At 40.7% G+C, this 5833-nt stretch overlaps 1 long non-coding RNA gene across 1 annotated transcript; it reads right to left on the bottom strand.

Moving 5' to 3' along the window:
- Nucleotides 1-3020: 3020 nt before the first annotated feature.
- On the bottom strand, nt 3021-5401 carry LOC135426473 (uncharacterized). Its single transcript, XR_010435904.1, has 3 exons — nt 5156-5401; nt 4625-5088; nt 3021-3385 (listed from the first exon to the last, which is right to left on the bottom strand). It is a non-coding gene; the product is annotated as an uncharacterized LOC135426473 (long non-coding RNA).
- Nucleotides 5402-5833: the final 432 nt, after the last annotated feature.

Here is a 5833-nt window from a genome sequence, read left to right as displayed (position 1 = left end):
TTGTCTGTATATATAGGGGAAGGGGAGCAATACCTTTTGACCTCGCCTAGCCAGTTGCTGCTTCCGGTGCTGCCATTTTTTTACACTTTAGTTTGACAGTGACAGGCATTTGTGGCAACAGGCACGCCCCACGCCGAAACCACGTACCTGCCGGTTGTCCTTGGAGCTAATGCAACGTGCTCGTCTATTATTTTTGTAGTGGTTCTTCTGCTTCTGCTCTTATTGTCCCTGTATACGTCGCATTTTCCGAGCAATTTACATTCTCAACACGACACAGACATAAGCACCTGAGCAACAACAAAAAGTCATGCAGTTAGCAACAAGGATGTGAAGTGCACCTCCTATCGCTTCCCTTCACTATCCATCCATTTGAAAGAATTTTAAAATAATAAAAAATAATCGAAACAAATATTGTTATTTCTTTGTTTTATTTGCTATAGTTAAACATTTTGTCATTTTTATTATTTTTTAAGGTTGTTGCCTCGCTTTTTATTACCGCTAAATAAAGCGCATACATTTTAGCCCAAACATTTTTGCAAGGCCTAAGGAATGTTGTTAGTTTATTAAAATGGCTTGCATTATTTAATCACTTTTACACATTATAACGAGCTAAGGATCCTGCGCTCAATAAGAGAGAACTTTTAAACTAGCCGAATAAAATAGATGAACATATTTTGGTTTTTTTTTGGAAATGGTTTTACTAAAATTTTACAATTAATATATCAAATAAAAACCTATTCGGTCGTGTTTGAGAATTAGATAGAATGTTGAATGTTGTAATGAACATTTTTCAGTCGTTTTTTCAGTGGAAATGTTCGAAGCCCCGACTTACCGTGAATTTGCATGATATAAGGTAGGTACAGATCTTAGAAGCAGGGTAACTCGAGTATATCCTTTACTGAGCGTAAGCCTTTGCCATGCTGTTTTATTTTCTTTGCACTTTTTGGTACTTTTGGATCGGATTTGTGTGACACCAAAGATGTTCGAGCGTGAAATATATTAGCACAAATCGCAGTCGTAGTCGGAGAAGCTGCTCGGACTGGTCCGCGTGACCAGTCAAGAGGTAAGCACCCAAGGCCTGACGCTTGAGTGAATACAAAATGGAACCTTGGGCAGTGCTTTTATTGTCTTTTTATACCCTGAACCCATTAAAAATGGGTAAAAAGGGTATAATGTATTTGTGCAAATGTATGTAACAGGCAGAAGGAAGCATCTCCAACCCCATAAAGTATATATATTCTTGATCAGCATCAATAGCCGAGTCGATTTAGCCATGTCCGTCTGTCTGTCAATCCGACCGTCCGTCTGTATGTAATAAGAGCTAGAGTCATGTACATGTACACACACACATTCATGCGCGTCTGCTTTGAATTCTATCGACAGCATTGTAATTGCGATTGTATTTTTTTCTGTGCTACTATTTTATTTGGTTTTTTTTTTTTAAATAATTGGTGTGGCTGGTGAGTAGAGGGGTCGGCAAGTGATGCGGTTAGTTGCGAGTTCGAAGCCTGCCAAGGGAACAATTTTTTTTTATTTTCATTTTTCATTATTACTACTAAAGCAAACAAGTAGAGGGTTCAGGGTATCCTCTAGTCGGGAGCTCCCGACTATAACCTTTTACTTGTTTGTAGCTAGAAGGGAGATTTTTTCCTGTTAAGTTTGAATGCCAAAGCGTAGCTGAATTCTTCGACTCGTTTGTGTTTTAGTTTATCTGTTTTATTTCCGTTTTTTATTTTTTTTATTATTTTTGTCGACTCATTTTATTGTTAGGCGTGCATTTTTTTGTGGCACGCCTTTATCATTTTAAATGTAATCGGACATGGCGATGCCGTTGTTGTTATGCTTCCATGGTTTTCTCTGTGTTTTATTAGCTATTATGCGTAAAATATGGCTTACGTCTCGTTTATTGTTATTTATTATTATTCATTTATGGTTGCCAAGTACTGACTAGGGTCCTTCAGAGGTCGTTGCAAATATATCATCTTCAATTCTTGTTGATCTCCACCGGAAACAATATTTTATTTTATTTCCATGTTATTCCCATATGTTAAACATGTACTTCCAAAAGTATGCAGCAGGATTCTCTTTTAATAAACTTGCCCAATTTTAATTTAGTAAACTATATATAAAATAAATAATTTTATCAATTTTTTTGTACCTTGAACCGATTTAAAATGGGTGAAAAGGGTGTAATGTATGTGAAAATAGATGTAACAGGCAGAAGGAAGCATCTCCGACACCGTAAAGTATATATATTCTTGGTCAGCATCAATAGCAGCGTCGATCTAGCCATATCCGTCCGTCTGTTAGACCGTCCGTAAGTATGAGCGCAATAATCTCAGAACGTAGGTCCGTCTGATTGTTTCCGATAGTCAATAGTCCTGTTTCCAAGCAATCGATAAAATCGATATCGAAATCCTGTTTGAGCAAATCTCGTAGGTTTTAAGAGCTAGAGTAATCAAATGTAGCTTCTTGAATAGTATTGCTTACAGATCAAGCTTTTCTTTTATTATTTCAATATTTTATTTCTGCTAAGACAGAAGCACTCGTAGCGCGATCTGCATTTGGTGTTGGTAGAAGACGGTTCAGGGTATCTCCCAGTCGGGAGCCCCGTTTAAAGGCTCCTACTTGCTTAATAATGCAGTGCTCATTTTGCCAGATCAAAAGAAAAAAAAATTAAAATAAATATTTAAAAATTTTTTGTTTATATATATTATAATTTTCATATTATTAAAACTTTATTATGCCCAACTTAGATTTGCCACGTTTTTGTTGGAGCCAGCGGAATATACGTAGGGGTTTATTGCACATCCGAAGGAGTGGGTGAGATCTAGTGAAATATTCGCATAATGATGTCTACGAAAAATTTTACAAATTCTTGGGAAACTTTATAATCATAGCCTTGTCTTGTCTGGCTCGGTCCTGCTCTGCTGTGCTCTGATGTCGTTGTCCTTAGGTGGAAACCGAAGCTGAGACTTGAAAACGACGTGGGCTTGGCAACCTTTAAAATATTTGTGCAATTTATATACAAAGTACACTGTCAAACAAACACATGAGATTGCTTAAATATGCTTATACACTTTACAGCGTTCATATATGCTTAATAAAGTGATTACAAAGAAGACACACACGCCGTTTCCACACGGCAGCCTATAGAATACCACCACAGCTAGTCCTTGCTTGTCGCATGAGGCGACTGAAATGACACGGGGATGTGATTGGTCGGTGCCTGTAGTAGTCGAAAATATTCTGAATGCCATTAACCTGGCAATGGCCACATCGATTCCGTCCCTGGGAAATTAAAGCAACTCGTGACCTCCGGTAGTGGCATGGTATCCCCTGGATAGGCGCACCTGTGACGCGCCTACCTAACACGAGAAGGCGACTGTGACTGAGATCAGTAACGTCTTGGGTTATGAACACTGGATAACCCTTTATGATTAAACAACCCCTGGGCTGACGGTTGACAGTATTCTAGCATGTCGGTAAGTTGAGTGAAATCTGGCCGAAATGACTGTTACGCAAATGCTGTTACCGCCACCGTCCCGTTAAAACATGGCAAATCTCCAAGCACGCTCATCGACTCGTTGCCATTTAGTTGGCAGTATAGTTTCAGAAGTAATATGCCTTATTAACGCGTATCGGGCTCTGAACACTTGGCCCCATGAAGGCGGGTGTCAACCCTCGCATGGACTCAATGCTTGCAAACACAACCATGATAGCATAACGCGAGTGTACAACGAACAAGGACAACGGCTTAGGAATTGCGATCCAACAAAATGAGTATAAATCAACCCCTACAACTGGTGAGATCACCCGTAGGTGAACCAGTAGCCGTCGCTGCAGAGGCGAGCACTAATCGGGACCAAACTACGCCAACTCATAGTAGCTCAACACTCCGGAACCTCGGGCAAGAGATTTCAAAGCTAGTGGAAATGCTAGAAGAGGGCAAGCGGCGCTCTATCCATCAGCCGATGCCAGATGCAATAGAAAGCATCAGAGTGCTGTACAAGCTGGTAACAACACAGCTACATGACGACGGAGCCAAGTCGGTTAAAAGGACGAATCAGCCCTCACACACCTCGCCGCTGTTTAAGACGACGATCGATATCAAACGGATGCAGGTCACAGCAGGAACGCCCCAAACAAAAAGAATCAGGGGACTAGTCGACAGTCAGGATATCGTCTCGATTTCACTGGAGACAAAGGAGAGGGGGACAATTGGAACGAGGTCGCCCGCAAAAAGAGCAAGGGATTGCTTAAGGAAAATACGTGACCGGATACTATACTATAGTCAACTCGGCAAAAGGCGAAGCGAGCTACTCGGAGATACTGAGGAGAGTAAAAGCGGACGAGAAGCTCAGTGAATTCGGAAAAGCGGTAGCAAAAATAAGGAGGACCCAAATAGGAGAGCTGCTTCTACAGCTCAGTAATTCAGAAGAACAAACAACAGCATTTAGACCCGCCCCTGGCGGGCGGAACGCTAGGCGAAAATATAGAAGTCCGGACGTTGTGCCATCGTATTGAGTGTAAAGACCTGGACGAGATTGCGAGCACAGAGGACATTTGCAAGGCGCTGAGAGGTCAGATGCAACTACTGGACTTATCCCCAGAAAATATTTACCTGCGGAAGGCGAATGGCCAAACCCAAACGGCCACGATTAGGCTACCAGCGGAAAGCTTGAAGAAACCGCTATCAGTAGGTACACTGAAAGTGGGGTGGCTCAGCTCAAGGTTCCGCGGACGTATAAACATCACCAGATGTTTTAGATGCCTGGAGTTTGGCCACCTTGCGAGACAGTGCTAAAACGAACAGGACAGATCAAATCTGTGCCGGCGATGCGGAGGAAAAGTTCACCTTGCTAGGGACTGTTATCAGGAGCCACAGTGCATGTCCTGCAAAAAAAAGAACACCGGCTCCAAACACATTGCTGACAGTGGGAGATGCCGAGTGTTCAGGAGCGCTGTAACAAGCAGAAGATGCATATCCCTTCTTAGAAAGGGTATATATACATATACATATACTTCTATTTTCCGACGCAGTATTGTCCTAATGCGCTTTACTTTGCTTGTGTAATTCACTCCAACCTTGAAAATAAACATTAACCGCATTAATAACATTAACATTAAACCCACGACGCGTCTATGTATTTACCATACTCCTGAATTTGAGAGCACAAAATCTGTCTTTTGTCTTTTTCATGTGCTCCAATCATAACCCTTGTACTCAGTGTGAGGTCTGCCAAAACTAACATATTCCTGTGAATTAATAAGAAATTAATTAAACAAAGCAACTAAGTAGTTGCTGCTGGACTCGAGAGCCAGCGACATCCGACACTCAGAGACCTAAGGCAGATAAGTTCGTGACAGCGCGATTGCAAAGTTCTATTGAATGGCTGCGTAGTATGTTGTTTCTTTTATACAAAGTTTGACCCACGTTTTTGTCTACTTGCCCGTCTAATTTTCCAAAATGGCGTCTGACTGCTTACTTTCGACACAAAAAGGAAGCTTCAGTAAAAATTTCAGCTTTATATCATTGACGGCTTGGGCGTTCGTCACCCTTCAGTCGGTCAGGACAAACACATTTATATAAATCAATCATCCAATCATCAGTCTTCAAGGCTATTAGAACAAGAACTACAAATTAAAAATAGTTATTTTTGTTTGTCAAGTTGTTTACAAATTTTCGACTTTGGTTGCAGGCAAAACAGTACATACATATGTACATACATACATATATACAGACATGGCTTTACAATTTTTATTTCCGACCTATTGGTTTTATAAGGGTTGAATGATTAAGTATGTATATAAAATATCTAAAAAATTTTAG

This window comes from Drosophila montana, unplaced genomic scaffold (assembly GCF_035044405.1).
Source record: "Drosophila montana isolate Dmon_TW-CO22-7 unplaced genomic scaffold, ASM3504440v1 contig_203_1, whole genome shotgun sequence".
Taxonomy (NCBI): domain Eukaryota; kingdom Metazoa; phylum Arthropoda; class Insecta; order Diptera; family Drosophilidae; genus Drosophila; species Drosophila montana.
This window is presented reverse-complemented; position numbering and strand designations above follow the sequence as displayed.